Source organism: Columba livia, chromosome 9 (genome assembly GCF_036013475.1).
Source record: "Columba livia isolate bColLiv1 breed racing homer chromosome 9, bColLiv1.pat.W.v2, whole genome shotgun sequence".
NCBI lineage: Eukaryota > Metazoa > Chordata > Aves > Columbiformes > Columbidae > Columba > Columba livia.
This window is the reverse complement of record NC_088610.1, coordinates 29,429,857-29,438,088: the sequence shown is the minus strand read 5'-3', so window position 1 is coordinate 29,438,088 and position 8,232 is coordinate 29,429,857.

The following is an 8,232-nucleotide window of genomic DNA, read 5'->3' as shown; positions in this document are numbered from 1 at the left end:
TATGGCCTTACTCCTAGTCTGAAGACGAATGTGCTAGAAACTATAAAGCAAAACATGTCCTGCAGCTTAGCCTTGCTTTGCCTGTCCTTGCCTGTCCTTGCCTTGCCTTATTTCCTTCTCATCCTGTTCTCTGTCCCATCCTCTCTCACTAACCCCTCGTCTGGCTGCATGTCTCGTCTTTCCTTTTCTCTCACTCTCCTGCTTCCTGCCTCTTTTCCTGCAATTCCTCCATCTCACTCCTGAAGCCCAACACTACTTTTTATTCTTCCTTCCCTTTCTCCTGCTCCCTTCGCTTTCTCCCTCTGTCCAATATCTTTCTTCCCGACTTGTCTTTTCAAGACTTTGGGCCAAATTGGCCCCAAGTCTGGGCATGGTTTGACCAATATTCAGAGGCCTGGCTGGTGACAGCAGGGACAGCAGGCAGTGACAGGCCCGGGGCTGACAGGCTCCCCATCCCCTAGGGGGCACCTGGCTGCCACACCCAGCTGACATAGAACCTTTGTCATAATGCCCGCTACCGTGGCGAGTATGTGGTGACTCTGCAGGTGACAGGGACACTGCAGGACTTGGTGGCAGCTCAGCAATTTCTCACTTCCCCAAAGAAGCGGAATTCTGCAAATTGCTGCCTTTGCTCTTGAAAGGATATCATCAGGTGGGTGTTTTGGTGTCATACTCTGAAAACCAGAGCAGAAATGGTGAAATATTCCCATGATATGCATGGTCCCTGCACCAAAGCACCATGACTCAGCCTAAGGAGATCTGCAGCTTATTTTTTTGTCCTGCCAGCAGATTGTGGAACCACAGTATAAAAACCATCCTTATGGAGAGATCTGCGTATTTTAGGCTTAGTCTTAGTGTCTCAAGTAGCTGGGGTTTTTGCTTGGGCCTAATCCAAACGGTCTTATGGCCTTACTCCTAGTCTGAAGACGAATGTGCTAGAAACTATAAAGCGAAAAAAAGTCCTGCAGCTTAGCCTTGCTTTGCCTGTCCTTGCCTGTCCTTGCCTTGCCTTATTTCCTTCTCATCCTGTTCTCTGTCCCATCCTCCCTCACTAATCCCTCGTCTGGCTGCATGTCTCTACTTTCCTTTTCTCTCACTCTCCTGCTTCCTGCCTCTTTTCCTGCAATTCCTCCATCTCACTCCTGAAGCCCAACACTACTTTTTATTCTTCCTTCCCTTTCTCCTGCTCCCTTCGCTTTCTCCCTCTGTCCCATATCTTTCTTCCCGACTTGTCTTTTCAAGACTTTGGGCCAAATTGGCCCCAAGTCTGGGCATGGTTTGACCAATTTTCAGAGTCCTGGCTGGTGACAGCAGGGACAGCAGGCAGTGACAGGCCCGGGGCTGACAGGCTCCCCATCCCCTAGGGGGCGCCTGGCTGCCACACCCAGCTGACATAGAACCTTTGTCACAATGCCCGCTACCGTGGCGAGTATGTGGTGACTCTGCAGGTGACAGGGACACTGCAGGACTTGGTGTCAGCTCAGCAATTTCTCACTTCCCCAAAGAAGCGGAATTCTGCAAATTGCTGCCTTTGCTCTTGAAAGGATATCATCAGGTGGGTGTTTTGGTGTCATACTCTGAAAACCAGAGCAGAAATGGTGAAATATTCCCATGATATGCATGGTCCCTGCACCAAAGCACCGTGACTCAGCCTAAGGAGATCTGCAGCTTATTTTTTTTGTACTGCCAGCAGATTGTGGAAGCACAGTGTAAAAACCATCCTTATGGAGAGATCTGCGTATTTTAGGCTTAGTCTTAGTGTCTCAAGTAGCTGGGGTTTTTGCTTGGGCCTAATCCATACGGTCTTATGGCCTTACTCCTAGTCTGAAGACGAATGTGCTAGAAGCTATAAAGCGAAAAAATGTCCTGCAGCTTAGCCTTGCTTTGCCTGTCCTTGCCTGTCCTTGCCTTGCCTTATTTCCTTATCATCCTGTTCTCTGTCCCATCCTCTCTCACTAACCCCTCGTCTGGCTGCATGTCTCGTCTTTCCTTTTCTCTCACTCTCCTGCTTCCTGCCTCTTTTCCTGCAATGCCTCCATCTCACTCCTGAAGCCCAACACTACTTTTTATTCTTCCTTCCCTTTCTCCTGCTCCCTTCGCTTTCTCCCTCTGTCCCATATCTTTCTTCCCGACTTGTCTTTTCAAGACTTTGGGCCAAATTGGCCCCACGTCTGGGCATGGTTTGACCAATATTCAGAGGCCTGGCTGGTGACAGCAGGGACAGCAGGCAGTGACAGGCCCGGGGCTGACAGGCTCCCCATCCCCTAGGGGGCGACTGGCTACCACACCCAGCTGACATAGAACCTTTGTCACAATGCCCGCTACCGTGGCGAGTATGTGGTGACTCTGCAGGTGACAGGGACACTGCAGGACTTGGTGGCAGCTCAGCAATTTCTCACTTCCCCAAAGAAGCGGAATTCTGCAAATTGCTGCCTTTGCTCTTGAAAGGATATCATCAGGTGGGTGTTTTGGTGTCATACTCTGAAAACCAGAGCAGAAATGGTGAAATATTCCCATGATATGCATGGTCCCTGCACCAAAGCACCGTGACTCAGCCTAAGGAGATCTGCAGCTTATTTTTTTGTACTGCCAGCAGATTGTGGAACCACAGTATAAAAACCATCCTTAGGGAGAGATCTGCGTATTTTAGGCTTAGTCTTAGTGTCTCAAGTAGCTGCGGTTTTTGCTTGGGCCTAATCCATACGGTCTTATGGCCTTACTCCTAGTCTGAAGACGAATGTGCTAGAAGCTATAAAGCGAAAAAATATCCTGCAGCTTAGCCTTGCTTTGCCTGTCCTTGCCTGTCCTTGCCTTGCCTTCTTTCCTTCTCATCCTGTTCTCTGTCCCATCCTCCCTCACTAACCCCTTGTCTGGCTGCATGTCTCTACTTTCCTTTTCTCTCACTCTCCTGCTTCCTGCCTCTTTTCCTGCAATGCCTCCATCTCACTCCTGAAGCCCAACACTACTTTTTATTCTTCCTTCCCTTTCTCCTGCTTCCTTCGCTTTCTCCCTCTGTCCCATATCTTTCTTCCCGACTTGTCTTTTCAAGACTTTGGGCCAAATTGGCCCCAAGTCTGGGCATGGTTTGACCAATATTCAGAGGCCTGGCTGTTGACAGCAGGAACAGCAGGCAGTGACAGGCCCGGGGCTGACAGGCTTCCCATCCCCTAGGGGGCGCCTGGCTGCCACACCCAGCTGACATAGAACCTTTGTCACAATGCCCGCTACCGTGGCGAGTATGTGGTGACTATGCAGGTGACAGGGACACTGCAGGACTTGGTGGCAGCTCAGCAATTTCTCACTTCCCCAAAGAAGCGGAATTCTGCAAATTGCTGCCTTTGCTCTTGAAAGGATATCATCAGGTGGGTGTTTTGGTGTCATACTCTGAAAACCAGAGCAGAAATGGTGAAATATTCCCATGATATGCATGGTCCCTGCACCAAAGCACCGTGACTCAGCCTAAGGAGATCTGCAGCTTATTTTTTTTGTACTGCCAGCAGATTGTGGAAGCACAGTGTAAAAACCATCCTTATGGAGAGATCTGCGTATTTTAGGCTTAGTCTTAGTGTCTCAAGTAGCTGGGGTTTTTGCTTGGGCCTAATCCATACGGTCTTATGGCCTTACTCCTAGTCTGAATACGAATGTGCTAGAAACTATAAAGCGAAAACATGTCCTGCAGCTTAGCCTTGCTTTGCCTGTCCTTGCCTGTCCTTGCCTTGCCTTATTTCCTTCTCATCCTGTTCTCTGTCCCATCCTCTCTCACTAACCCCTCGTCTGGCTGCATGTCTCGTCTTTCCTTTTCTCTCACTCTCCTGCTTCCTGCCTCTTTTCCTGCAATGCCTCCATCTCACTCCTGAAGCCAAACACTACTTTTTATTCTTCCTTCCCTTTCTCCTGCTCCCTTCGCTTTCTCCCTCTGTCCCATATCTTTCTTCCCGACTTGTCTTTTCAAGACTTTGGGCCAAATTGGCCCCAAGTCTGGGCATGGTTTGACCAATATTCAGAGGCCTGGCTGGTGACAGCAGGGACAGCAGGCAGTTACAGGCCCGGGGCTGACAGGCTCCCCATCCCCTAGGGGGCAACTGGCTACCACACCCAGCTGACATAGAACCTTTGTCACAATGCCCGCTACCGTGGCGAGTATGTGGTGACTCTGCAGGTGACAGGGACACTGCAGGACTTGGTGTCAGCTCAGCAATTTCTCACTTCCCCAAAGAAGCGGAATTCTGCAAATAGCTGCCTTTGCTCTTGAAAGGATATCATCAGGTGGGTGTTTTGGTGTCATACTCTGAAAACCAGAGCAGAAATGGTGAAATATTCCCATGATATGCATGGTCCCTGCACCAAAGCACCGTGACTCAGCCTAAGGAGATCTGCAGCTTATTTTTTTGTACTGCCAGCAGATTGTGGAAGCACAGTATAAAAACCATCCTTATGGAGAGATCTGCGTATTTTAGGCTTAGTCTTAGTGTGTCAAGTAGCTGGGGTTTTTGCTTGGTCCTAATCCATACGGTCTTATGGCCTTACTCCTAGTCTGAAGACGAATGTGCTAGAAACTATAAAGCAAAACATGTCCTGCAGCTTAGCCTTGCTTTGCCTGTCCTTGCCTTGCCTTATTTCCTTCTCATCCTGTTCTCTGTCCCATCCTCCCTCACTAATCCCTCGTCTGGCTGCATGTCTCTACTTTCCTTTTCTCTCACTCTCCTGCTTCCTGCCTCTTTTCCTGCAATTCCTCCATCTCACTCCTGAAGCCCAACACTACTTTTTATTCTTCCTTCCCTTTCTCCTGCTCCCTTCGCTTTCTCCCTCTGTCCCATATCTTTCTTCCCGACTTGTCTTTTCAAGACTTTGGGCCAAATTGGCCCCAAGTCTGGGCATGGTTTGACCAATTTTCAGAGTCCTGGCTGGTGACAGCAGGGACAGCAGGCAGTGACAGGCCCGGGGCTGACAGGCTCCCCATCCCCTAGGGGGCGCCTGGCTGCCACACCCAGCTGACATAGAACCTTTGTCACAATGCCCGCTACCGTGGCGAGTATGTGGTGACTCTGCAGGTGACAGGGACACTGCAGGACTTGGTGTCAGCTCAGCAATTTCTCACTTCCCCAAAGAAGCGGAATTCTGCAAATTGCTGCCTTTGCTCTTGAAAGGATATCATCAGGTGGGTGTTTTGGTGTCATACTCTGAAAACCAGAGCAGAAATGGTGAAATATTCCCATGATATGCATGGTCCCTGCACCAAAGCACCGTGACTCAGCCTAAGGAGATCTGCAGCTTATTTTTTTTGTACTGCCAGCAGATTGTGGAAGCACAGTGTAAAAACCATCCTTATGGAGAGATCTGCGTATTTTAGGCTTAGTCTTAGTGTCTCAAGTAGCTGGGGTTTTTGTTTGGGCCTAATCCATACGGTCTTATGGCCTTACTCCTAGTCTGAATACGAATGTGCTAGAAACTATAAAGCGAAAACATGTCCTGCAGCTTAGCCTTGCTTTGCCTGTCCTTGCCTGTCCTTGCCTTGCCTTATTTCCTTATCATCCTGTTCTCTGTCCCATCCTCTCTCACTAACCCCTCGTCTGGCTGCATGTCTCGTCTTTCATTTTCTCTCACTCTCCTGCTTCCTGCCTCTTTTCCTGCAATGCCTCCATCTCACTCCTGAAGCCCAACACTACTTTTTATTCTTCCTTCCCTTTCTCCTGCTCCCTTCGCTTTCTCCCTCTGTCCAATATCTTTCTTCCCGACTTGTCTTTTCAAGACTTTGGGCCAAATTGGCCCCAAGTCTGGGCATGGTTTGACCAATATTCAGAGGCCTGGCTGGTGACAGCAGGGACAGCAGGCAGTGACAGGCCCGGGGCTGACAGGCTCCCCATCCCCTAGGGGGCGCCTGGCTGCCACACCCAGCTGACATAGAACCTTTGTCATAATGCCCGCTACCGTGGCGAGTATGTGGTGACTCTGCAGGTGACAGGGACACTGCAGGACTTGGTGGCAGCTCAGCAATTTCTCACTTCCCCAAAGAAGCGGAATTCTGCAAATTGCTGCCTTTGCTCTTGAAAGGATATCATCAGGTGGGTGTTTTGGTGTCATACTCTGAAAACCAGAGCAGAAATGGTGAAATATTCCCATGATATGCATGGTCCCTGCACCAAAGCACCATGACTCAGCCTAAGGAGATCTGCAGCTTATTTTTTTGTCCTGCCAGCAGATTGTGGAACCACAGTATAAAAACCATCCTTATGGAGAGATCTGCGTATTTTAGGCTTAGTCTTAGTGTCTCAAGTAGCTGGGGTTTTTGCTTGGGCCTAATCCAAACGGTCTTATGGCCTTACTCCTAGTCTGAAGACGAATGTGCTAGAAACTATAAAGCGAAAAAAAGTCCTGCAGCTTAGCCTTGCTTTGCCTGTCCTTGCCTGTCCTTGCCTTGCCTTATTTCCTTCTCATCCTGTTCTCTGTCCCATCCTCCCTCACTAATCCCTCGTCTGGCTGCATGTCTCTACTTTCCTTTTCTCTCACTCTCCTGCTTCCTGCCTCTTTTCCTGCAATTCCTCCATCTCACTCCTGAAGCCCAACACTACTTTTTATTCTTCCTTCCCTTTCTCCTGCTCCCTTCGCTTTCTCCCTCTGTCCCATATCTTTCTTCCCGACTTGTCTTTTCAAGACTTTGGGCCAAATTGGCCCCAAGTCTGGGCATGGTTTGACCAATTTTCAGAGTCCTGGCTGGTGACAGCAGGGACAGCAGGCAGTGACAGGCCCGGGGCTGACAGGCTCCCCATCCCCTAGGGGGCGCCTGGCTGCCACACCCAGCTGACATAGAACCTTTGTCACAATGCCCGCTACCGTGGCGAGTATGTGGTGACTCTGCAGGTGACAGGGACACTGCAGGACTTGGTGTCAGCTCAGCAATTTCTCACTTCCCCAAAGAAGCGGAATTCTGCAAATTGCTGCCTTTGCTCTTGAAAGGATATCATCAGGTGGGTGTTTTGGTGTCATACTCTGAAAACCAGAGCAGAAATGGTGAAATATTCCCATGATATGCATGGTCCCTGCACCAAAGCACCGTGACTCAGCCTAAGGAGATCTGCAGCTTATTTTTTTTGTACTGCCAGCAGATTGTGGAAGCACAGTGTAAAAACCATCCTTATGGAGAGATCTGCGTATTTTAGGCTTAGTCTTAGTGTCTCAAGTAGCTGGGGTTTTTGCTTGGGCCTAATCCATACGGTCTTATGGCCTTACTCCTAGTCTGAATACGAATGTGCTAGAAACTATAAAGCGAAAACATGTCCTGCAGCTTAGCCTTGCTTTGCCTGTCCTTGCCTGTCCTTGCCTTGCCTTATTTCCTTATCATCCTGTTCTCTGTCCCATCCTCTCTCACTAACCCCTCGTCTGGCTGCATGTCTCGTCTTTCCTTTTCTCTCACTCTCCTGCTTCCTGCCTCTTTTCCTGCAATGCCTCCATCTCACTCCTGAAGCCCAACACTACTTTTTATTCTTCCTTCCCTTTCTCCTGCTCCCTTCGCTTTCTCCCTCTGTCCCATATCTTTCTTCCCGACTTGTCTTTTCAAGACTTTGGGCCAAATTGGCCCCAAGTCTGGGCATGGTTTGACCAATATTCAGAGGCCTGGCTGGTGACAGCAGGGACAGCAGGCAGTGACAGGCCCGGGGCTGACAGGCTCCCCATCCCCTAGGGGGCGACTGGCTACCACACCCAGCTGACATAGAACCTTTGTCACAATGCCCGCTACCGTGGCGAGTATGTGGTGACTCTGCAGGTGACAGGGACACTGCAGGACTTGGTGGCAGCTCAGCAATTTCTCACTTCCCCAAAGAAGCGGAATTCTGCAAATTGCTGCCTTTGCTCTTGAAAGGATATCATCAGGTGGGTGTTTTGGTGTCATACTCTGAAAACCAGAGCAGAAATGGTGAACTATTCCCATGATATGCATGGTCCCTGCACCAAAGCACCGTGACTCAGCCTAAGGAGATCTGCAGCTTATTTTTTTGTACTGCCAGCAGATTGTGGAACCACAGTATAAAAACCATCCTTATGGAGAGATCTGCGTATTTTAGGCTTAGTCTTAGTGTGTCAAGTAGCTGGGGTTTTTGCTTGGGCCTAATCCATACGGTTTTATGGCCTTACTCCTAGTCTGAAGACGAATGTGCTAGAAACTATAAAGCGAAAAAAAGTCCTGCAGCTTAGCCTTGCTTTGCCTGTCCTTGCCTGTCCTTGCCTTGCCTTATT